This window comes from Triturus cristatus, chromosome 4_1 (assembly GCF_964204655.1).
Source record: "Triturus cristatus chromosome 4_1, aTriCri1.1, whole genome shotgun sequence".
Classification (NCBI taxonomy): Eukaryota; Metazoa; Chordata; class Amphibia; order Caudata; family Salamandridae; genus Triturus; species Triturus cristatus.
The window spans coordinates 487,757,091-487,784,214 of record NC_140585.1 but is presented as its reverse complement, the minus strand read 5'-3'; positions in this window follow the sequence as shown (position 1 = coordinate 487,784,214).

Here is a 27,124-nt window from a genome sequence, read left to right as displayed (position 1 = left end):
GGAAATTTTCGTGCTCCTCCAATTTCCACTGGACATCTGTTGCTTTATGGGATTCCGCTAGGGCCTGCGTAGCAATGACATCGGCCTCCACTGTATTAACCCTCGACTCCAACTCCGTTGTGCATGAGCCGATTATACTACAGGTTTTGGTAAGTTTTCTCACTACTCCTTGGACCTTTCGCATTGCTGTTTGCACCCTGCGTCCATCCTGACGAGTCTCGTCTCAGTGCAAGGTAATGGCCTGAAGTATGGCCTCGAGCGTGGGTGGTGTTTTAGCGGCAGGATCATGACTGCTGTCCCCCCCTGGGGCATTACCAGTGAGCTGTCTGAACGGACTGTAGTCCCAGACAAGGTCTTTTTCCCGATTCCTACTTCTTCTTCTTACTGTGGATTCCGCCCTAGCAAGTAGATCTTCGTTATACTCATCATCTCCCTCGCTTAGGCTAGAATCCGAAGAGGGATCGGTGCCGTACTCAGACCCTTCCAAGCTATCTGATAGCGTGAAAAACTCACTAGGGGCTTTCTCTGGCTCCTTTTCTGCTTCATTACCCCCATTACATGTTTCTGTTTCCTTGCGGGTAATTGCTTCTGGGTGGATGCTGCCATTCTCCCCATGGTTGTTGGGGTTAGCTAAACTGTCACCCCCTGCAGCCTGGGTGAAAGCCCCATGACCCGCATCTATGTTTGTTTCACCTCCCTGTAACCACGAGGTAGGGTGCGGAACGGTCATCAAAGAGACCCGATTGCCCTCAGGGGCTGAGTCAGACTCGGGGGAGTAAACAGTGTGCCTCGCCTCTGTCACATTGATCTCACCGGTCTCGCTGGTACCCCTGGGCTTTACCTGACTGGCATTTATGGGTGCACATTCTTCTACTGCTTGCTCACCTGCAAGACTTGTTGTTACTTCCAGGCGACGCTGCTTTCTGCCGATCCCGTTCATCAGGTCGACAACAGAGATGTCTGCCTGCCGGGTCTTAGCAGCCGCTCTGCCTCTTACCTTTTTCTCTGATGGATCGGGCGGTGCACGGCGCCCCGGTGTCAGCGTGGATGGAGAGGAGGGAGACTTGCCACGCTGAGCCGTATCGTCACCATCAAGTCCTTGCGCCCCTCCGGTTTGCCTTTGATTTTGGGGTGGCCTTGGGAGCCATGAGAGCTTTCACCCGCGGGTCGGGATCGCGCACCAGGTAAGTCTGTGTGGACCGCGAGGTTTGAAATGCGGGATCCACCTGCTGTGAGCGGGAGAGGGCCGGCGTACTGCAAGCCCGATTAGTCTAAAACAGAGCAGCATGAGTCTCCAGGAATCTTGACAAAACAGCGGAGCTGACAAACTCCGAGGCACAGAGCAGAAGGTCATAACGACAGCGTGGCCAGGGCAGTTTTAAAAAAAAAAAAAAAAGGGGGGGAGAATATTTCGCCTTTCCAACCAGAGCTCTCCCAACAACTGCGAGCTCCTACGGTCAGCCGACCGCCATCTTGCCTCACCGCACACTGCAATTACCCTGAGTGAAATGCAGGTAGTGAGACTCACACACAGTAAACATCCTAAAACCAGGTGATCAAAAAGCAAAAAAAGAATCCTGGCATACTAAATGGGAGGAAACCATTTGCATCAAACAGTACGCAGTGAAAAGTCCAAATGTAGATACAACAAAGAATATCTGAATCATACTAACCAATGATAATATTCTGATTAAAGGTCACATAATGCGATAACTCAAAGCATGTCAATTAAACAATTACAAATGAAGATATTAATGAGAATTTAAAGGAAAATGTGGCCTGACACAACAATACTCTTGTTAATCAATGGGCTACCTGTGGCGGTTTAACATACACTATCAGCTTGAAATGAAAAGCAGGCTTCAAATGCATGACCACACAAAAGATGTATCTACATCCCTTGTCAAGTGCTCCATCATCAACTATTAATTAAAGCTCTAAGACAAAAGGCATGATTGACAGTTTGTGGATAGGATACTCTATCACAAAAGTGGTGGATATCCCAACTGTTGTATTACAAATGATGCATGGAATTATGCACTTGTAAGCAAACATCTGAATAAGGCCCTAAGTCCAGTTCTCCAATGGCATACTATCAGTTTTACTTTGGGAAATATCAGATGTGAAACACTGTACTTAGTACTCAGGACATCTTTGTTAAGATGTTGGCAATAGTCCTAACATGTATGCACACACAGTGGACAAAACAGTGTCCGGAATTAATGTCACAATTAGTTATACTCATGCGAGACACACTTCATGTGATGTGGATTTTTGAACCTACACCAGATAAAATGACTCACAAATGGAATCAAACTACTACATAATGTTATATTTAAGTTAACTTGTGTTGGGATGGAAATGTCCCCAGCATGGTCCACAACCCTTTCCTATGCCCCTCTTTTGGAAATGTAGGTATCGGCTATGACAATAAATGTACTTTTTGGATCTACCCTCATGCTAAACTTATGTGTGTCAGAAGGCATTTGCCTGATTTGTGACAAGAGTCTGGGCATGCAGTTGCCGAAGACCTGGATGTCCACAACAAGCATGCCCTCAAGAAGCAGCCGAGAAAATCATGTACTTATCAGGGACACGTGTCTGTTGTATGGTGGTGCCAGCACATCATGGTTTGTACAGATTGGAACATGACCTGAAGTTTTTAAGATGCACCATGAAACTGGTAGACTACTGGCCCACTTGGTTAAATTTGTGCTGAAACCAATGACCTAACAATCCTATTTGTTAATGAGTAGCACATGTATGTATGTGTGTTTTATTAAGAATGGAATTACACAGGATGTTGGTATGAGACAATCAGAATGTGACTGGCCTGACTTTTAGATTTTGTAAGCGACGCCTAGCACCTAAGCACAGTTTGTAGGCCAGGTTGATGACACACACAGTGAAAGGGTATTACTTACAATCATGTACAATCATGTAGATGGAGCAAGGGAGCCTGGACAGTACTAAAGGAGGAGACAAGCTCCCACTTGGAAATTAGGAGCATCAATTAGAGTTTGGTATGTGGAATTATCGGGCACAGATGTGGTGGATTTCCTGTCTGCTGTATTAGGTACATTATAGTTTATAGCACTTGTAATATGGTAAACAGGATTTCCATCACGTTTTGGCAGAGTACCATGTCCATAAATTTATAATGAATAGAAAATATTTCATCAGGTCCAATGTCACACAACAAACTACAACAAAGTTATTGTTTTTGAACATCCATGTTACATAGCATAGGAATATACATGTTAGTAGACATATCATGTTGATAAGATGTTAGTAGGCAATCCTACATGCAGATATTGAGTGAAGCATTGGTTAGACACATAAGCAACATCAAGTACTACTAAAGAGATTAAACTCCCCCATTTGTCACTGCTCTGGAGCTTCAGCTTCAACTCAGAGTACACTGCCCTAAGAATGTGGCGCATTATGGAAGTCAGTGATCACTACACCCACTTTTCTGCTAGGAGGACCTTCCCATTTGGTTCAAAGCAATAAGGCGTGTCCACTAAGGAACGTCCTCCCAACGTTTGCGGCAGTGAATGCTGCAGCACTTTTAGACCCTTTAGCAACGTACACTCTGGGCAGTGGCCATCCAAATTTGCTTCTTATTATAGGATCTTATTTACAGACAGAGCTAAGAATAAATACTAAAATACAATTAACAACTATGTAACAACAGACACCACAATTTAAAATAAAACACACATTGCTCATTATTTGAAATAATGGCTGATTCATCCAGAATTTATTAGGAGGGCATCATTGTGATGGCAGCTTGGGATACTCCACCACAAGTATAGTGGATGTCCTGTTCACCATATTACAAGTGCATTATAGCTTATAGGGCTCATACTACAGTGAATGGGATATTCGTCATGCTTAAAGGTCTAAACGAGGCACAATCGATTAATTATGGGTGGGCGTAGCTCGTGTAATTGCAATAGTGTAATCACTCGAAATTACAGCAATATTACACTCAATTATACAGAATTACCTCAGGAGCGTAACTCCGTATTTAGCACTACTTTCTTAGTGCAAAATGCACCTTTATGCCTAGAATGGACCGAAAGGAAGCATTTTGTGCTAAGAAGATAACGCTAAATGCAGAACATTAACAACAGCAGTCAGCAGCTGCTTGTCCTAAGTTCGTTCTTCCTGTGCTCCTGCAGTAGGAATGATGTGCCAAATTACTTATCATTATGCAGATGTGTGCAATAGCATACTTTTCCATAATTTCACATCAAAAGAGTGACGTCAAATCACTCTGATTACTCTGGCAGAATTAAAGTTTTGCCCGGGCCTTTTATTTTTATCATAGAGCCATCTGCAAGGGTGGCCAAGGTCAGTACCTCTGGTTATTAATAAACATAATAGTGACATTTTTCCTCAAAGGATTATATATTAGTTTTCTGAGATAGTAAAGTGTCAGCAACTCTTCTGAAGGAACAGAAAGCGCCCTGAATTTGCAGTGTGGTTTTTGCACCTATTTATAATTTGTTTTTATTAACCTACTCCAACGTTAGGGCCTGATTTATAGTATTGCAGGTAGGGTACTCTCACAAATGCCCCACCACAGCGCTTCCTGTGAAGACACTAAACATTTGGTAGATTGGCGTGGTCTTCTAGCAGCAGTTTATCAAATATTTTGTGTTCACAAATGAAAGTGTTTTTTTTCTGAAAAATAAAAAAATATGACCTCCCTCAATCTGCAAGTTTTATCCCTCTGTGACCAGCAGTTTTTCCTAGCAGTGACGGACAAGATATAAAAAAGCACACCATCCACTCTAAATAGGGCAGTGGTCTGATGTCCTTACTCCGACAGTCCCAATTATGTCAGAAAGATTAGGGTCCCCCCCACTCCAAAGACAGGGGTGGATCTCTCTTATTGGCATACAGAGTACTCCACTACATTAGTGGTGGAGTACTCGGTGTGCCAAAGTAAAAATCAGGCCCACTGTGTAAAATACACTTTAAATAGAGCATGCATGACATCACTACATCTCTGTCAAAGTATCCCATCTGACAAATTATAAATTAGCATCACAATAATGATATTTTATTTTGCACATACGTGACTATCTGCTGAGGGCATTGAGCTTGGCGGCAATGCCACCTGTGCCTGCAGCCTTGGTGGATCAGAGCAGAATTTTGGGTAGAGCAAATGGTGAGTAGATCCTTTGCAGATGGTGCCTAGGAAGCAAGTGACCTTACAAAATGTGCAAGTGAACGTGACTGAATTTATGTCAATAGATGCTTATATAGTGGATGGCAGATTCCATCAATCAGGTATGCTTTCAGCCAATGGGAAGCACAGCACCTAGCATTGACTTGCTAGTTCATTGTCCATGATGAATAATCCAGTCACCGCTACCCCCCACCCCCGTTAAGTTTGCTTTAAAAATCAGCAGTGTCAGCCTAGAGGATGCCTGACAAAATGGTGACTGGTATCATGTCATTGAAGAAAAAATCAATGACAGCTATATACTCTCAATATGAGTGGGTATAGATACTTCGTCCCCTATTTAATTTCTCTGAGGTTTGATGGAAATAATGTTGTAAAAGTGTTTTATATTTAATAAAAAAAAGTATTATAAATGGGGAACGTAACAAATATTTAAACACAGTTAAGTATGTCTAAACATAAAGAATATGTGAGAGGGACTAAACCTAAAACTAAAAAGAAAATTGCAGACTGCAGTAAATAATATTTTGTGTATCCCTTCTCAACCACTACTCAGAATCTAGGCATGCCATATGTCACTGGTATATAAACGAGTCATGTCTGAAATGTTGTAACTATGTATATTTCTAATATGTGTGCGTAGTTCTATCATGTGTATTAATTTCATCAAAACCTTGGACTCAATTTTTATAGACACTCCAGTCAAGACAAAGAAGGACATATCAATGTCATTAGCATGTGTACAGGTTAGGTCTAGATCTACAGATCATGCAGGAAAGACACATTATCAGGGCATTGGATCAGCAATTGCACTCCAACCTAGGTTTCAGAATTCAGACTGGCTGTCCACCTACTGTGAAGATCCTCATAGTGTTACATTTTTGGTCAACTGGCTCAGTTCAAAATACTATAGAAGACTCAAATGGGATACAAACGTGCCACAGTTGTGTGGATGGGGCATCAATGAAGGCTGGGGAATCACCTGACAGGCTGTTGCTACTGTTGGAAGTACATGTTACACTCAGAATGTCAGACTTTATTCTCACATGACTGAAGATGGTACTCTTTTCCAGAAAATTTGCTCTTATTCTAGATTCTGGAGCACCTTCCATCCTCTTCGCCAGTTTGTTACGATGAATACACCACACAGGATGGGTTGAATGCAAGTTTATTTGTATAAGGAACAAAAAGATACAACTAGGTAGAGCCTCCAGCAAGTTCCGTCTCCGTCTCTTAACCGTCACCTCTAGACAAGGGGATTAGAGCAAGGCACATCAGGTCATTCATAGGAAAACATTTTTGGCAAAATGAATTGGAAAAAGATAAGATCTGTGAGACAAAATCTGTGTATAGATTACACAATGAAGATCTGTGAGACCCAATCTATGTAAATATTACAGAATTACAACCATGCACTTCCTAGAATGATTCAGAAGGCCAAAGCACCTGTTCTCCTTTTTGATAGTCAGAAGCTGCTTCAGTTTAAGTTTAATTAAACACAACAAAACCCAAAGATTATCATTAACAAGTGCCTATTTCCAGTAGAGATAACTAAAGGTTCACTTTCAGTGGAACCAGATGTCAATGAGCTTCCATCAATGCTTCATATTACTGCAGTACTGCTCTTCTTCTGAGGGGGAATACCTTTTTTTAAAAAAAATTGGTCTATAATACACACTGAGGCTCTGTAGTCTAATAAGGCATGTTCTTCAGTTGAGCTATTTCATGTCAATATTTCCATCAAAATGAGTCTTTGGCATGGCAAACCCCTTTTAAAGGGTCATGCTTGATCTGTTTTTTGCCATCTGAGATGTGCACTAGCATATCCTGACTGGGATGACTAATCTTTTACAAAATGCTACAATTTGCTCAGTAGGTACAGAGCCCTTCTTTCTGTTATTTCTTTTGTTCCACGTGGCCTGATGTTCAATAATCTGAAATAGGTGTCCAAGCAATTCTGTTGCCCTACTGTCATCTTTCAACACAGCAATGTTTCTGTTGCGCGTTTTTTTCTATGGTGAGATTAATTAGAGCATTCAAAGAAATGGGCTAATTCACAACAGAAGGTAAGGCATCTTTCAAGTCCTCACCTCATCTTTGATTTAAAAAAAAAACAACACAACTGAGCCTTCATATGTCTAGATGGTATCCATGACTAACTTATGATAATGAGTGATATATGAGGCTAATCTCCTTGTTCCTTCTTTAAGAGTAAGCAATCACTTATGGGCAGAGGGCTTTCATTTTCTGTCACCAAAAATAGCTTTCTATTGGCTCAAAAATGCCGTATAAACCTCTTGCCAAAAACTTGACTAAAACTAGTTTTTGACGAGTGCTAATAAAGGAAAGTCCGCTATAAAGTATCCTCATAAATCTTCAAAGAAAAACAGTAACCCATATGTTTGGGTAGGCTTATCGTACAGTATAGAAGAGGGCCAGGAAAACCATTACATAGTAAACTCAATTAATTGATCCAAGAACTGTGGAACATTGTTCCCTACAGAAGCCTGAAAGGATATATGTCTTTTGTGGACAACCTATATTGCTTGCTGAGAAATTTGTGTCCCTGGAACCTGTGTGCTTTGAAGGTGAGAGGTCCTGTGCCAAATAGAGATGATGACCATTTGGAGATTTCAAAATAACGAGTGAACTATATGGAATTGTGTGGATGTGTGCCAGTTGTTGGGTGCCCCTTATAATTTCCCAATTTTTTTTGGCTCACTGAGATGTCCTGAAGCTTTCAAATTATTTTGATAAAACATTCTTTACCCGATCTAATCATCAAACCTCTGAAATGTTCAGCATCAAAATAAGAAAACACTTTGCGTATTATTTACAGTTTGACTCAGGAGAAGCAACTCCATAAATAGGTGGTGCTCCCAGTGCACCAATTCCGCAGTTCTTCCATCCCATTTAGAGCTGTGGGGGACCATGGGTTACCATTGTCATAGCCTCCAATGCTTCTCTGATGCTAGACCCTGATCCAATGGCTCATAGCCACAGGACCCATGGGTCATAATGGTGGTCACTGGACCTATTGAGGACAGGGTGACCATCCCTGATTTTTCCTGCCAGTGTCCACCATGCAAGGCTTGGTGGACATGGGAAAGAGAAACAGAATGGCCCTGATGAGCATGGGGAAAATTCCTGGCATGCTGGGACCATTTGTTTTTTTGTCTAGCAAAAGCAAACTCCTGCTATGTGAGTTTGACTTCTCTAACAACAAAGCTATCTAAGTGAGTGGTTTAATTATGGCACCTGCTCAGCAAACTTTCAGGGCTGAGAAGGGAACCACAGGTGTCCCTCTTCATAGCACAGATTCTCAACAGGCAGGCATGCACCTCTAAATTGGGTGGAAGGCCCTTCGCTGGAATGTCAAAGTCTATGGCCCCTACATCTCCATCAGAACCATGGACCATCAACTGCATTTCAACTGCATACTTTAACAAACGTCAAACCACAGCCAAAAAGTAGTACCTTCATCCACTTAGAGCTTTTTTGCCTCAGCAATACCCGTTTTTTTTAACTTTCCTCAATGTGCTAATTCTCTCTGTACCACCTGCAGAACCAACAGAAGCTCTATAAACCTTGAGGAAGAATAAGTGATTGAGATTCTGTGTTCTGCATCTCACAACACAGCATCAAGCTTCTGCCATGAGAATTTGCCGCCACTCAGCTGGAGTTGTTACCTGCTGATACATTAGTTCACTGTGGCTTCAAATCATGCATGGCCATCTCCTATACTGGTTAAATGAACATGGTGTCCGTATTTGACACTCTGAGTATCATGCAACTTCTACAACAGAAACAAAATTCTTCATTACCCCTAACCCTCCAGCCAAGCTTTCTCCAGTACTCATGGGTCGGTCTGGCTTGAGTCCCACGTTCCTCTATCAATTCCACAAAAGCATGTTGCACTTTTTTGAATTATTCTTGGTGTTGCAAATACCTTTATTCAATTCCTTTCCATTAATTCCATTCAAATGAATTATTCTTCCTTTCTCTATAACTTTGCGACCCTTTATCTGTGTATTTGATTTTGTGATTTTTGTAGTAGGATTTTATATTTGTATATAAGTTCTCAGTTCTTTATTTCATTTACTGTTTTGTTGTTTGGATAGTTTTATGTGCACATCAACTCATGCATTTTTCTTGGGACATCCTTGATGGTCAAGCCAAACTACCTAAGCTGAGATAAAAATGAACCTTTGTGAATTCTGTTGTTCTTTGTGGGCTCCTGCTTTTGCACTGTAGAAACTCAATTACAGCTCATGTCAAGATAAAGCTTCTCTCTCAATGTACCTGTCCATTGGATTCCCTACACATACAATATGGACAATGGATACAGTGCAGTTGGGACCACACATTTGTAGAAATGTATGGTCTTTGGAAGCTACAAATTCTAAAGTGCCCATGTTTGTATAATGCTTCTATTGAGAAGGTAGATAAATATACTATATGGGCCTCAATTTTGATAAACGTTTGTATTGAAACCATAAAGTCCACTGACATAGGAAAAAGACAGCATTGTATTCTTAATTACTTTTGATAAGAAATTTGTGGACTTTATTTTTCAACCCTTCATGCACTCATGTTTTGAAAAGCTAAGCCATATAATGCCTTGAGGGACTTCCATATTGTTGTCAGAGGATGCATACAATTACTACGAAGTCCATGGAGCCATATGAAAGAAAGCATTGGCTTAAGGAGTTTCATACCTATACTGGTCGTTCAAATTGAGCTTGAATTATAACTGGAAATGTGATGGCAATGAATCTATTTTGCTAGAATGCCATGTCTAGGATTCCACTGCCCATTCTCCATCAATAAGTTACATCCCACCTAATAAAAAGGATAAACAAGACGATTGGGTTTAAGAGATTTGCGATCAGGTTTTTAAGCCTTGTTTTCCTGGTGCTCTACTTAGCATTCTGAAGAGCCTGTTGAATGGAGAAGCTGGCCCTTGGTATGATAATTAGAGACTTTAAGTGCAAGCAAGACTATCTGTTTTCTAAGTATGATAAGTAGAGCAAAAGATCGGTTGCATACAAATGCATTATCTGCCTATAAGAGTAAGCGCTCAAATATATTTTGAGCAAGACCTAAGACTAACGTGTCTTAAAGACAAGTCACAGATTCACCAATATGGCAAGAATATACAACTCTGTTGGAAAGTCTCCTCTGTTTCAGATGTTCAATGCCTCAAACACTGCATACAAATCATCCAGACTTGGATGCCCTGCACCTACCTGAAGCTCAGAACAACATAGACAGAATTCCTGTTATTTGCCAAGAACCACAAACAAAAAACAGTACAAAGCTGGCTCAAAGACATGAACCTTGCTGGCTTCGAACCAAGTCAACCACTGAATGTCAAGTCACTTGGATTCACCCTGGACACTAACCTCAAACTCATGCATCACAGTGCCAAAAAACAAAAGGTGCCTGGTACTATCTTTCTGTCTCAAGAGCATGAAACTGTTTCTTCCAGAAAGAGACTTCAGAAATGCGTGTATGTGAGTGGTAGTAACGCCATGTTCTGTTGCCCCCAGACTCCAAACTGGCATCCCTTAAGGGCATCCTAACTGCAGTAGTCCCTCTAATATAAGGCCTGATTGAACTGGATCACACCTCCCCCATCCTGATATACCTCCTCTGGCAGCCTGCTAAATCTTCAAAACCAGCTGCATCATTTACAAAGCCACTGCTAGCAGCCTTGCTTATCTTGCTTATCGTGAGGATAACCTCACTTTTTCTGCAAGCTCACCTTTTAAGACCAGAAATTAACAGACTGCAGGCGAAGAAGTGTAAAACCGAAAAATAAGGCAGCAGGCCCTTTCCGTCTATGTACACAGGATCTGGAACAGCATCCCCATATCCATCAGGACTTCCTCAGCGCAGCTTCATTGAGGAAAGAGTTGAAGTCGAACCTCTTTTGCAAAAAAAGGCCCATGAGTTAATGATATACAAACCAGCTACCGCTGCTATCACTCATTGACTTATGCTTGCCTTTGGCCCTATACAGCTCCACTGCCTTTAGCTAGGTTTGCTCTATAGAATTGCAACAAAAATACAACCATCACATTTGTACTGATTGAGGCTTATGGGAAATATTATTTGTGAGACTGAGAAAACTTCCCCTGTGAGGTCTTACGCACAGATGTATGGGATCCACGCACAGGGTGACCCTTTGCCGCCTTTGTACAGAGTAAAAGGAAACATTAACTCATTTCTTGTAGTATATTGTTCCTGAAAAGGTAGACAGCGATTCAGTCTCGTCAGTAACAATATATACAGGATTGTTTGGAAAAGAACTCTATATTGAAATGAACCAAGAACAACCCAAAAGAAGGAGCTAAACTATTTGTTTTATTTGAGGTCATTTTTTAGAAACAATTAGTGCTGAAGATGAATGTTTTTCTCACGTGAGTGAAATGATCATCGATTAAATGTATAGTAGTGTATTAAAAATGTGGATTATCGTGATTAAATAAAGTGATATTTTATTGTTGTGTAGTTTATTTGAGTTCAACTAGCCTGTGTAGTTATGTTGTATCCAAACTAAATTCCTCAAATAATAATTTAAACAAAAAATAAGAAGCCTAGAAAATGCGTTTCTAGGGACAATGGTTTAGAGGCAACTTTGCCGTGGGACTAAAGATGTGTGATATGTTAAAGCCCCACCCCCTACCCTCCAAGGGGCCTTTGTACTCCTAGACCTTTACCCTCCTCCACTGTTCTATGTGTGGGTATCAACTGCAACGGGGATGCTCAATCTCCCTGCTCTCTCCTTTGTGTGTTCTCCATGGCACATAATAAGTCCTTTGGCTTGATCCAGAGACATTTAATGGCATGGGCATAGTGGGCATTTGCCCAGGGCCTCCACCTTCCCACCGGCTCCCTGGGAAACTAAACTTTCTCTCTATCTCGCTCACGCGTCTATTTCCGTATCTCAAACTCTCTCATTTCTGCCTACATCTACCACTGGGTCTGTTTCTCTTTGCCCAGTGGCACTTAAGGATGTTGTGGGGCCCTGTAAAGACATATTGCACGTGTTTTGTGTGAACCCTGTTTCTGAAAGATTTTTTAGCATCATCCCGGCTTCAATCACCAGAAATTGGGTAGTAAAATGTAAAGTTGCTATGGACTGGGAGGCCGCAAAATATGCCTGGCTTAGGGCCCCATAAATCCTTAAGACACTGACGCGGTCCTCACCGCGAGACATCGGAACAGCAGCTTTTTGCACTGATGATAATTCTGCACCAGCCTCACAGAAAAAGTGCAGCTCTTTGGGACTAATGTACAGAAGTACGTGAACATCAATCTTTCCTCGACAGGAGCTGCGTTAGTTTGTTTTCCAAATATAACCTTAACCTTGAATCACTTTTGTATTTCTTGTTTACTTCAAGTTTGCCTACTTAAACATACATTAAGTGAATTTTGTCCCAGAAAACTTCTTATGTGAACCATTTTTCATCTAAAGATACTCTTAGATTTAAATCAGTCATATTTAATACAATGCAGTGATAGATTATCTTCAGACTCTCTCTTAGTTGCACTTCACACTGCAAATATGCTATTTTCAGAACCTACTTCTATGCAGTGATGTTGAGTGAAACGTCCTTCGTGTTTGGCTGCGGGATTCCAAAGGACTGGTAATTAAAAATGAGTGGGTGTACCTAAATTAAAATTGTGTATACAGTTGCCTGCATTTTCCGAGATAAGAATGGAGAGATCATTTGACTTGTCATATTGCCACAGTGTTTGCCAGAAAAAATGTTGTATTAACTGGACAAATAATGATGGCATTCTCGAACAATATGTGCACTGTTAGAAGGAATTGCATTTTATTCCACCGTGCATGATATTAAAATGCATAAATACCAGAATCATGTAAATAAGAAATAGATTTGTTATGATTTGAAAAGTGTTACGCTCATAAGTACAGGTGCCATGAGATGTATGGTTCTGTAGCAAGGCCTGCTTGGTAATTGTTACCTATTATAGTAGTATTTTTTAAATAGGTTTGATTAATATGTATTTTTCCTATAAGATAAACACCTTATAGTTTTAGGAGGAATGAAGGGCATGAACATTAGCAATGTTCTCTCAAATATTTGTTTTCTGTGGGGATAAGTGAATATATGCGTGCACACTTTCCTAGGCTGTGTGGCAAACTATCAGTGAGTGAGACTTAGCTCTGATGGTTGACGCAGGAAGGGGACTTATTCCCGTAGTTTTCAAGGAATATGGGGGCATATCATCAGGGGCTTTATCTCTGCTTTTCTGGCTTTAAAAGCCAGAAAAGCGGAGATAAAACCAACGCCCTAGCAGCAAGAGAGTGCTAACATGCGTATCGGCATGTTAGCACCCTTTTACACTACGCCTACCTTTGAATCTCTAATGAGATGCAAAGTGGGCGTTCCTGACATACACTACATGTCAGGAGAGCAATAACGCGTCTTTGCACTATCAGCAAGGATGCCCTTGCATTTTAGCAGACGTTAGTTTTTGGAGAAAACTGCTGTTTTCTCCAAAAACTAACATCTGCTAAAATCCTGACTAAGCCACCCCTAACATTGGGGGTGGATTATGCTGATACGACCACAGGGTTGTATCAGCAAGGTTATCGCCCTTTTGCAGGGAACATCGCTGGGAAACCACTCGCAATTTACCACCTACTTCAAGAAGGTGGTAAACCATTCACAAACGGGAAGGGGTCCTCAGGGGACCCCGTCCCCTTTGTGAATGGGTTAGAAAATACTTTTTAAGTGCAGGCAGTGGTCCCAGGGACCAATGCCTGTCCTTAAAAAGTGAAACTGAAAAGTTTAATTTATCTCTTTTTTAAAAGCAGCCCGTTTTCCTTTAAGAAAAACGGGCTGCATTAATAAAAAAAAAACTGTTTTATTTGAAAGCAGTCACAGACATGGTGGTCTGCTGACCCCAGCAAGCCACCATCCCTATAAGTGCTAGCCATTCCAAACGGGGTCGCAAATTGTGCCTGTCTCATTAATATTAATGAGGCATGCAATTTGCGACCCCATTAGAAATCGCAAACAGTGTCTGCGACACTGTTGTGCATCCCAATTTGCGAGTTGCAAATTGCGAGTCGCAAATGAAACGCAATTTGCAAGTCGCAAATTGGTGGGTCATACATCTGGCCCTTTGAGTGTTGTTAGTCTAATGCCAAGGCCAAATTGGATGAAAGGATTTGGGTCGGTCCCATGCTAGATTTAAACCACCATCACTGCAGATGTTCGCATTAGTCCTTATTAGCATCACTAAAGATTAACCAGTCGAAGGGTGCTTAGTGTTTACACCTTCTCTGCAGCAGCTCCACCCTCCTATTTACTATATAACTACTGTCTCCATCAGGAAGCCCACTTGACATTTCCTCATTAGCCTGGAGTACTTGGAAGCAGGTTTTGAAGGCCCAGGACAGCTCCTGATGTCTGTGTCACATTCCCCAGTTCAGAGGGGAGTGTGGAGGGAGGGAGGGAGAGAGAGAGAGAGAGAAAGAGAGAGAGAGAGAGAGAAAGAGAGAGAGAGAGAGAGAGAGGGAGAGAGAGAGAGAGAATATTAATGGATGAAAGAGCGAATCAGAATATGCTTTATTCGATTTCAGAAATATAAAATCACAAAAGCAAACATGGCAGATAAAAACAATTCAAATATTCATTACGTTAAAATACAATTATACCATTCTTCTACATCTTGTCCAATTACTGGTGTACTTAATCAAAGCGAGTAAACAAGTCTTAGTAAGAGATATGCAATACATACAGAGCGATCCTTTACATTCAATTCTGGCCTAAAAAGGATTCAAAATTAATACTTGTCCTCGCTCTTAGTATACTTTTTAGAAAACTGACTGTAACTCCAATGCAATAATAATTTTCCAATAGTTGCAAGGCTAGCAAAGCGGGTCGACATTGTCTCTATCCCCCATCCTTCACAAAGGCAGGATCCATCTTAATCTTTCCTTAGCCTAAAATTTACAAAATAAGATCACATGGATATTTGTTTGTGGAGACAGATCATCACAGGGACAACAACATAGATCTCTGGACCAGTTATTAATCTCTGGGTAGCTAATTAATCGGTGAAAAGTCCCAAATCTAAAATGAGTTAAAACGTACCTATCGTACCCCCCTAAACAACTTAAAAGGTATGGTTGGATATCATATGTCATTAAAATCAGTTGGTGCTGGGCTACTGTGGGTTTATTCATCTCCACTGCAAGTCTGATTGTCTCTAAGTGGGTTATGCATATAGCTTTAAATTCTTGCCTCATAAATCTTGAGGAGAATCCCCGGAGGCCTTTTACCCATTTTTTTTTAAAAATTGACCACAGCTGCGATCGACTTCATAAACAGAAGGCTACGACTCTTGACCGCCTGACTCCAAGAGCCAGTACGATCAAATAAAACGCCCAGATACGTAAATGAAAGAGAGCGATTGCACTAAGAGAGTAAGGAAATTGGACCGGTTTGATCATGTTTGCCACTGCTGCTTTTGGTTCCCCAGTCCGGCCCTGGTCTCCATCACAGGGAATTCACGGATCTAATGATCACAGTGCAGGGCTGCGAAAAGAACAGGTGTGGCTCCTTCGTTATAGTGGAGGAGCGTCGCCCCACTGATATACCCCCTAGAGAAGGAAAAATAAAATGAGAATGATGTTAATTTATTACCATTTTATTTTTCATCACCCATTCCAAATATGGTGTCAGGACAGGGGTAGGGCTGCTGTTGAATGGCAGCAGCAGCAGGGAAGACGGTGGGCTGCCTTTCGCACTTGTTTAAAGTGTGCATGTCTCTTTCGCCGGCTGTCTTCCGCCAGCCAGCCACACATACGCACTTTAAACCTCTCTAACCTAGCTGTCTGAAGACAGCTGGATTAGAGACAGCAAAAGCCTCCAGTGCTCTTGTGAGCACTGATGAAGGCCGCTCCCACCAATCCTGGCAGTTCTCTGATGCTGTGAGAGCAGCGCCAGGATTGGTTAAGAGAGTTAGCTGGGACCCTGGAGTTACGAAGGAAGAAGACAGAGTGAGGACGACACAGCAGCAACCATGATAAATAACGTTCTTTTTTATATACTTAATTGTTTTCATTTTATAAAACCATCCATCACCCATTTGCCCACCCCTCCACTTACCAAAGTTGGCAGCCACCACTGATAAAGAGGGACATTCTCCTTAAATCTCCTCAGAGCATGTCAGTACACTATTGCAGTGATGACATTTATTAGCAGGGTTAACTGGTCATTAACATTTAAGCACGAGGCAATTTTTTCAGCTTGTGTCTGCCAAGTGACTTTTAAGGTAAAAATAATATTCTATTGGCTGGGGATAAATCAATGACTGGGTGATGTCTGTAGAATATATATGCTATTTTCACATGTATATAATTTAAGGGTTGTATGGACATATATTATTTGTTTTTAACATATATAGAGAAAAATACATTTTGTTCCCTAAAAAAATATAATTCAGAATCACATCACCTACAGGAGTTCTGAAGAAGGCCATTTTAATCACTACCTCAAGCCAAATACTTTGACAATTGTGTAAATAATGTATTTACAGATATTTAGATTAGCATGTGATATACACTGTCTTACTGTTTAAGTAATCAAAAGATTGAGGGATCAAATTATACAATTTCTTCTTTTTACATTGTTTATACAACATTAATATACCACATCACAGTCACTGTAATATTGTACTCCTGTTTGGAAAGGTATTTTTTAAATCCTGACTAACTTACAGAATAACTGAAAGGCCCATTTTCTGATTTAAGTTCAAATTTCATTTGGTGTGTGTGGGACTTGCCTCTTTTTGCAGGGTCATCCCAGAACATTTTGCCTTCCTCCTGTATTTTTTCTGACCTGTTGTTGGTGGTTTTAGAACTCTAGGCATTTTATCACTGCTGATCAGTGCTAAAGTGCAAGTGCTCTCTATGGTAAACTTGGTAAGATTGGTCTACACCTGTTTGGCATATTTAATTTACCTATCAGTCCCTTGTACAGTGGTATCCCATATACCCAGAGCCAGTAAATTAAATTCTACTGGTGTGCTTGCAGCGCTGCTTGCGCCACCCACCAAAGTAGCCTTTAAAACCTGTCTCAGTCCTCTGCCACTGCAGGCCCTGCACGTCCATAAAACTGCCACTGTGACGTAGCACATAAAGTGTTTGCCACGTCTGCGACTCCTCTTTTACTGCATATCATTCACCCCTAAGGTAGGCCCTAGCTAGCCCTATGTGCAGGGCGCAGTGTAGGTAAAAGATAGGGCATGTGCCTTAACTGTGTGGCATGTCCTGGTAGTGAGAAACATCCTATTTCGTGTCTCACTGCTGTGAGGCTGCCCTCTCATAGGGATGAATTGGGGCTATCCATGATCTGTGCTTCAGTGGTAATTCCTGATCTGAGAGGGGTAGTGTGATCAGTTTTGGTATGTTTGGAATAGTACAGATAAATGCTGCTTATTGGTGAACGCAGATTTATAATTACCATTTTAGAAATGCCAGTTTTAAGGAGGTGGGCATTTCTGTGTGCTATGTGTCTTTGTGCCTGCCTGATGTGTATTGACCGTCTGGTTCTGACTGACAGGAGAGAGGGGTTGGGCATTCACTCGAGCCAGTCCCTGGGGGGGTTGTGGTGTGTCCTGCCTTGCCTGGGTGACTCAGTGCTAGGCTCCAATATGCCAGGTCTGCATTTGGAGTGGTGGTAGGAGTAGCACCTGCACCTGAATAAAGCTGTGCCTGCCTTCCACAATGATGGCTCCGCCCCCTATGGCGTGTCTGGGGCAAAGGCTTACACTAACAATGGAGGTTGTTGTGCACTTCTAAAGATATTTTAAAGTGCCCCCAGAACAGGTTTGGACTGGGCTGAGAGCTCTGTGCCAGGGGAGAACAAAGACATATTAACTATAAGTACTGTGGCTGTGACCCCATGTCTGTTGAACTTGTGGAACTGGAACTGGGAGAACTGAAGAGAAGGCACTGTATGGACTGCAGTGCACCACTGGGGACTGACCTGCTGCCTGCTGGGTGGCTGAAAGGACTTCCACTCTGTTGGGTGACCCTGTGTGCTGGCCTGCCTGTGTCCAGCTCTGCCCTGGGTGATTTTAGACTCAGCACGTGTTGAGCGCTGGATTTTCACTCTGATTTCTTAAAACAGGGTAACATACTCTAAAAGGGGGCCGACGCGAGAAGAGCGTGACCGGTTCCCTGTTTTGTGTCTCCAGGGTGGAGACAGGCTGAGCCCTGAGAAAGCTGTTGCCCAAGGAGTGGGCTCCTGCTACCGGGAAGAGCGTGAGGAGCACTGAGACAGGAAGTCTTGGAGCTAGTACGTGCAGCGCTGCCCGTGCCTTGTGTGTGCCAGTGAACTTTCTCCTTTCTGCTGTAAATCTTCTTGCTCCTGTTGCCGGATGTCAGCTCTGTGGCCCCAGCTGCCTACCTGCCCGACCGGAGAGGGGAACCGGAGATTTGCGGGATCCCACCTGCCCAGTCCACAGAAGAGTGCAAGGCGGGGCAGGGTCAATGGAGACATCGCTCCGTGTCCCACCCGCCGGGGCGTGGTCCAGCCGAAGGAGCTCTTTGGGAAGCGGAGAGGGTCGCGTCCTTTCTGCTGCAGCGGCCAGGTGAGGCCCAACCGAGGTCCCCTCATGGCCTGCCAGCCATTCTGCTGCACAAAGGTGAGCCGGGAGCAAATGCAGCACCATGAGTTGGCAGGCCACTCCCAGAGTGAAACTGCAGGTAGGAGACACAAGCGAGTCCTCCCCCCGACATGAGAGTGCCATGCCCAAACTTTGGCAGTGAGGAGGCTCTCGCCATTTGTGGCCTGTGTGGGTGCCTCCCCTCTGGGCATGGACCTACCGGGGACATTCTGAAGGATCATTGGGGGACAGAGTGGAACCTCGATGGAGGTCTCCGATTCCCCACATTAATCCGACGCATTTCTGGTCCTATCGCAGCTGCACCGCATGGTCACGGGCAGCTGCAGGCTTACTTACTGTCCAGGGGCATTGTGGTGTTTTGGGCATCTTGGGGTTAACCTCGACAGAGGCCCCCGCTCCTCATCTCAACAGAGGAGTAGTGTGAGACATACCTGAGGGGGAAGAAAACATCCTTTGTTACTGCATTTCATGGTGTAGGTGAGCAGGTAGCCCAAGGAGCCTAAGGGATGGATGCCGCTCCTACGGTCGTGCTGAAATAAAATAGCAAGCTCACTGGTAATTCACATGTCTTATGCCCTGATGTAATGCTGACTATGGAAGGGATATTCCCAGTGGGGTTGCATTTCTAATGTGTGCAACTAACCAGTGTTTACCGTGGTGCAGTGTGGATAATGTGTATGCATAACGTGCTGTGCTAAGTACAGCTCCTACCAGTAGCTACTGGGTGGGGACAACTGGAATGTTTATGACAGTGGCCCGATTTGCCTAGTGATTTATGTAATCCCTGTGAAGTCATGACGAGTGCCTGGTGGCACAGTGTAACATATGTGATTGTGTTCTAATGTGTTTTTATGGATAATACAAAGGATATTTTTATATAACCTTGTGTGGAGTTTCTTTTGTGGTGTGCCTAGTGTGTTGCTGCTGTGTGAGTGTGGTGCACAAACGCTTTACACATTGCCTCTGGGATAAGCCTGACTGCTCTGTCAAGCCACCAAGGGGGTAAGCAGGGGTTTTCTTATGTGTGTAACTCCCTTGCCCTGACTAGAGTGGTGGGTCCTGCCTGGCTTAGGTGCATACCCTAGCCAATCAGAAACCCCATTTCTAACAGTGTGGATCTGTTCAGCAATTCAAGCTACAGGCGTAAGCAAATTTCTAATGGGAGGTAAATTGGAAAATCACACCTTTTTTTTACCCCACCATAACTTTTTTGCCTTGCATGTTTCTAAACCACTTGGCACTCCAGGTATTAACTAACTAAGCTAGTGATTGATTTGCCAGCTTTTGTGGGAATATGTTCACAGGGTCAAATTCCTAGGCAAAACAAAGCAAATTTTTTAATAGAAAGTGCAGCTGAACCAAAACTACCCACTTTCTCACTAACTTTGGTGCTGTTGAAGAAGTTTCATGAAACTATCCAAAAAAGTCTCATCCACCTGAACTCCATCCGAGAAGGTTTCTGGGTGATCTGTCAAGCAGGGGCTGAGAAAATGAGGGGTCCAAAAACGCATTTTCCCTATTGCATTTTGCATAGGAAAATTGAAGAGCTATTCAGAAAAAAAGCCTGACTTGAAGTACATCAAATTTAGAGGAAAGCTAGATCTACACATCTATAAAGTGTGTTTTTTGCAATTTGATGTAAATCCATTCAGTAGCTTTTGAGAATGTAAAGTTCAAAATGTGTAGATGTTTGGTTGTGGCCAAGCAATTTAATTAACAGGTAGCAATTTGTTTTGCTGATAACTTTGGTGCTGATTGACAAATGTTCACAAAACTTTAAGAAGAAACGTTTATCCACCTCAGCTCCTTCCCACAAAGTTTTGGGCTGATCAATCAAGCGGAGGCCAAGTAAAAGGGAGGGATCCAAATATGCAATTTGCTTATACAATTTCTATAGGGAATTTTATACAGCGCTACATTCAAAAGGCTGAATGGAAATATTATTTTCATTATTGTTATATAATTTTGTAAATAACATAGATACCCAGAAGGGTTTTCTAGTGCTAGACATGAGAGGTAGGTGACTTGGGCAGAGTGCAGCAAGAGTTAGAAAAGCCATGTTTTAAGAGTTTGCAGCATGTGCTCAAGGATTGACATCTTCTCAGTGGGGCGGAAAGCATGTTCAACAACTTGGAGCCCAGATAGGAAAAGGAGCGACAGCCTGACAGATTCTTTCAAATCTTGGGACCTTGCAGATGTTCAAGTTGCTGGATTGAAGAGAGCGACTGGGGCAGTAATATATGACCAGATTTTGCAAATAGAGATGATCTATATTGGACATGGTTTTGTGCATATCGGATATGGCTTTAAACTGTATGCATTTGCTCACAGGGAGCTAGTGAAGGTCATGAAGGAGGCTGGACGTGGAGGCAAGTTTGGGGAGATGAAAAAATAGTCTGGTGGCCGAGTTCTAGATAACCTGTAGGAGTTTGAGTTAGGTCTTGCCAGCCCCCAGGTAAAGAATGTTGCCATTGTCCAGCATTAATAAAAGTAAGGCATGAATGATAGTCTGCTGAGGAGAAGGGAAGCATCCAGATAATTTTCTTTAACTACTTTAGGACTGCAACGCAGGTGGAGGTTACCTTGGAGATTTGAGCTTTCATAGACAGTTCGTTGTCAAGCCAGAAACCTTAGTTCTTCAACTTAGAAACAAGCACTGGAGAGGATCCAAGGATTTCCGACCAAAGGTGTGGCCCCCACAGTTGGGGGTTGTTGCCCACCAACATGACCTCGGTCTTTTCACGTTTTAGCTCAAGGAGATGCTGCTCATCCAGGTGGCAACCTTCAGGGGACAGGAGTTCAGGGTGTCTGGACTGTGGGCCTCTCTAGATTACAAAGAGAACATGATCTAAGTGTCATCAGTGTAAGAGAACAGAGATAGCCACAGCCTTCCACGATGTCAGCTACGTACACAAAAGTTGGCAGAAAGCTAGATCTTTACATAGAAACCATATATTTTTTAGATTTGGTGTAAATTTGTTTAATATCTTGTGTGAAATTAAGGTTCAAAATGTGTAGATATCTGGTTTGTTGGGTATGCAAGAGTCTTGGGAGAGTTCCACAGGCATGTAAATTCAGATAATGGAGTAATATGCTTGGCCACAAGTACCTTTTTTCCCCGATGGCCATCTTGCTCTTGTGGGAGTGAGAGGCTCCAGCGAGTCCCACATGCTCACTTTGATTGGCTTGCTGTAAGACAAACAGAAATGTTACTGCTGCCATTACTGGACTCAGGGTCTTGGTCACAATGCCTAAAAATTAAAAATAATTACAGTATAAAAGTGTAGGGTAGAGATACGCTGAACCTCTAATCTTTGTAGGGAAGGTCCATAAGGGATTCCCCAGGGTCACATTTGAATAAATGTTTTTTAGGGTACTGAGATCCCTCTCGAGTCTCTCTGGAGCCAGCAAAGCCCCCTGTGCTAATGTGAGAGTCTAATAGTAGCAGGGATGGACATGCTGGCGCCTGAGACTCTCTTGTGAGGATCGAGAAAATAAATAAAGAAAAAATGGCTGTGCACATTAGTGGTTCGGGTGCCTGCTGGAGATTGGATGCCGGCATGGCAGAAGGCCATGTGCAGCAGTGGTTTGGCAACCCACAGAGAGCTGAGCACAGGGCCTAGCCATAGCATGGCTCACATATATTCTCTTTCTCTTGGTGTCCATTGCCACACTTTTCTGGTAACAATTGAATATGCTGTATGTACATCTGTGATAGTCACTAATGACTTGGAGTGGTGGTAGGAGTAGCTCCTGCACCTGAATAAAGCTGTGCCTGCCTTCCACAATGATGGCTCCGCCCCCTATGGTGTGTCTGGGGCAAAGGCTTACACTAACAATGGAGGTTGTTGTGCACTTCTAAAGATATTTTAAAGTGCCCCCAGAACAGGTTTGGACTGGGCTGAGAGCTCTGTGCCAGGGGAGTACAAAGACATATTAACTATAAGTACTGGGGCTGTGACCCTATGTCTGTTGAACTTGTGGAACTGGAACTGGAAGAACTGAAGAGAAGGCACTGTATGGACTGCAGTGCACCACTGGGGACTGACCTGCTGCCTGCTGGGTGGCTGAAAGGACTTCCACTCTGTTGGGTGACCCTGTGTGCTGGCCTGCCTGTGTCCAGCTCTGCCCTGGGTGATTTTAGACTCAGCACGTGTTGAGCGCTGGATTTTCACTCTGATTTTTTAAAACAGGGTAACATACTCTAAAAGGGGGCCGACGCGAGAAGAGCGTGACTGGTTCCCTGTTTTGTGTCTCCAGGGTGGAGACAGGCTGAGCCCTGAGAAAGCTGTTGCCCAAGGAGTGGGCTCCTGCTACCGGGAAGAGCGTGAGGAGCACTGAGACAGGAAGTCTTGGAGCTAGTACGTGCAGCGCTGCCCGTGCCTTGTGTGTGCCAGTGAACTTTCTCCTTTCTGCTGTAAATCTTCTTGCTCCTGTTGCCGGATGTCAGCTCTGTGGCCCCAGCTGCCTACCGGCCCGACCGGAGAGGGGAACCAGAGATTTGTGGGATCCCACCTGCCCAGTCTACAGAAGAGTGCAAGGCGGGGCAGGGTCAATGGAGACATCGCTCCGTGTCCCACCCGCCCGAGGCGTGGTCCAGCCGAAGGAGCTCTTTGGAAAGCAGAGAGGGTTGCATCCTTTCTGCTGCAGCGGCCAGGTGAGGCCCAACCGAGGTCCTCTCATGGCCTGCCAGCCAGCCATTCTGCTGCACAAAGGTGAGCCGGGAGCAACGACAGCACCGTGAGTTGGCAGGCCACTCCCAGAGTGAAACTGCAGGTAGGAGACACAAGGGAGTCCTCCCGCCGACATGAAAGTGCCATGCCCAAACTTTGGCAGTGAGGAGGCTCCCGCCATTTGTGGCCTGTGTGGGTGCCTCCCCTCTGGGCATGGACCTACCGGGGACATTCTGAAGGATCATTGGGGGACAGAGTGGAACCTCAATGAAGGTCTCCGATTCCCCACATTAATCCGACGCATTTCTGGCCCTATCGCAGCTGCACCGCATGGTCATGGGCAGCTGCGGGCTTACTTACTGTCCAGGGGCATTGTGGTGTTTTGGGCATCTTGGGGTTAACCTCGACAGAGGCCCCCGCTCCTCATCTCAACAGAGGAGTAGTGTGAGACATACCTGAGGGCGAAGAAAACATCCTTTGTTACCGCATTTCATGGTGTAGGTGAGCATGTAGCCCAAGGAGCCTAAGGGTGCCGCTCCTACGGTCGTGCTGAAATACAATAGCGAGCACACTGGTAATTCACATGTCTTATGCCCTGATGTAATTCTGCCTATGGAAGGGATATTCCCAGTGGGGATGCATTTCTAATGTGTGCAACTAACCAGTGTTTACCGTAGTGCAGTGTGGATAATGTGTATGCATAACGTGCTGTGCTAAGTACAGCTCCTACCAGTAGCTACTGGGTGGGGACAACTGGAATGTTTATGACAGTGGCCCGATTTGCCTAGTGATTTATGTAATCCCTGTGAAGTCATGACGAGTGCCTGGTGGCACAGTGTAACATATGTGATTGTGTTCTAATGTGTTTTTATGGATAAGACAAAGGATATTGTTATATAACCTTGTGTGGAGTTTCTTTTGTGGGGTGCCTAGTGTGTTGCTGCTGTGTGAGTGTGGTGCACAAACGCTTTACACATTGCCTCTGGGATAAGCCTGACTGCTCTGTCAAGCCACCAAGGGGGTAAGCAAGGGTTATCTTATGTGTGTAACTCCCTTGCCCTGACTAGAGTGGTGGGTTCTGCCTGGCTAAGGTGCATACCCTAGCCAACCAGAAACCCCATTTCTAACAGTGTGGATCTGTTCAGCAATTCAAGCTACAGGCGTAAGCAAATTTCTAATGGGAGGTAAATTGGAAAATCACACCTTTTTTTACCCCACCTTAACTTTTTTGCCTTGCATGTTTCTAAACCACTTGGCACTCCAGGCATTAACTAACTAAGCTAGTGATTGATTTGCCAGCTGTTGTGGGAATATGTTCACAGGGTCAAAGTCCTAGGCAAAACAAAGCAAATCTTTTAATAGAAAGTGCAGCTTAACCAAAACTACCCACTTTCTCACTAACTTTGGTGCTGTTGAAGAAGTTTCATGAAACTATCCAAAAAGTCTCATCCACCTGAACTCCTTCCTAGAAGGTTTCTGGGTGATCTGTCAAGCAGGGGCTGAGAAAATGAAAGGTCCAAAAACGCAATTTCCCTATTGCATTTTGCATAGGAAAATTGAAGAGCTATTCAGAAAAAAAGCCTGACTTGAAGTACATCAAATTTAGAGGAAAGCTAGATCTACACATCTATAAAGTGTGTTTTTTGCAATTTGATGTAAATCCATTCAGTAGTTTTTGAGAATTTAAAGTTCAAAATCTATAGATGTTTGGTTGTGGCCAAGCAATTTAATTAACAGGAAGCAATTTGTTTTTCTGATAACTTTGGTGCTGATTGACAAATGTTCCCAAAACTTTAAGAAGAAACGTTTATCCACCTCAGCTCCTTCCCACAAAGTTTTGGGCTGATCAATCAAGCGGAGGCCAAGAAAAAGGGAGGGATCCAAATATGCAATTTGCTTATACAATTTCTATAGGGAATTTTATACAGCGCTACAGTCAAAAGGCTGAATGGAAATATTATTTTCATTATTATTATATAATTTTGTAAATAACATAGATACCCAGAAGGGTTTTCTTGTGCTAGACATGAGAGGTAGGTGACTTGGGCAGAGTGCAGCAAGAGTTAGAAAAGCCATGTTTTAAGAGTTTGCAGCATGTGCTCAAGGATTGACATCTTCTCAGTGGGGCGGAAAGCATGTTCAACAACTTGGAGCCCAGATAGGAAAAGGAGCAACAGCCTGACAGATTCTTTCAAATCTTGGGACCTTGCAGATGTTCAAGTTGCTGGATTGAAGAGAGCGACTGGGGCAGTAATATTTGACCAGATTTTGCAAATAGAGAGGATCTAAATTGGACATGGTTTTGTGCATATCGGATATGGCTTTAAACTGTATGCATTTGCTCACTGGGAGCCAGTGAAGGTCATGAAGGAGGCTGGACGTGGAGGCAAGTTTGGGGAGATGAAATAATAGTCTGGTGGCCGAGTTCTAGATAACCTGTAGGAGTTTGAGTTAGGTCCTGGCAGCCCCCAGGTAAATAATGTTGCCCTTGTCCAGCATTAATAAAAGTAAGGCATGAATGATAGTCTGCTGAGGAGAAGGGAAGCATCCAGATTATGTTCTTTAACTACTTTAGGCCTGCAACGCAGGTGGAGGTTACCTTGGAGATTTGAGCTTTCATAGACAGTTCGTTGTCAAGCCAGAAACCTTAGTTCTTCAACTTAGAAACAAGCACTGGAGGGGATCCAAGGATTTCCGACCAAAGGTGTGGCCCCCACAGTTGGGAGTTGTTGCCCACCAACATGACCTCGGTCTTATCACGTTTTAGCTCAAGGAGATGCTGCTCATCCAGGTGGCAACCTTCAGGGGACAGGAGTTCAGGGTGTCTGGGCTGTGGGCCTCTCTAGATTACAAAGAGAACATGATCTAAGTGTCATCAGTGTAAGAGAACAGAGATAGCCACAGCCTTCCATGATGTCAGCTACGTACACAAAAGTTGGCAGAAAGCTAGATCTTTACATAGAAACCATATATTTTTTAGATTTGGTGTAAATTTGTTTAATATCTTGTGAGAAATTAAGGTTCAAAATGTATAGATATCTGGTTTGTTGGGTATGCAAGAGTCTTGCGAGAGTTCCACAGGCATGTAACTTCAGATAATGGAGTGATATGCTTGGCCACAGTACCTTTTTTCCCGATGGCCATCTTGCTCTTGTGGGAGTGAGAGGCTCCAGCGAGTCCCGCATGCTCACTTTGATTGGCTGGCTGTAACACAAACAGAAATGTTGCTGCTGCTATTACTGGACTCAGGGTCTTGGTCACAATGCCTAAAAATTAAACATAATTACAGTATAAAAGTGTAGGGTAGAGATACGCTGAACCTTTAATCTTTGTCGGGAAGGTCCATAAGGGACTCCCCAGGGTCACATTTCAATAAATGTTTTTTGGGGCACCAAGATCCCTCTCGAGTCTCTCTGGAGCCAGCGAAGCCCCCTGTGCTAATGTGAGAGTCTAATAGTAGCAAGGATGGACATGCTGGCTCCTGAGACTCTCTTGCGAGGATCGAGAAAATAAAGAAAGAAAAAATGGCTGTGCACATTAGTGGTTCGGGTGCCTGCTGGAGATTGGATGC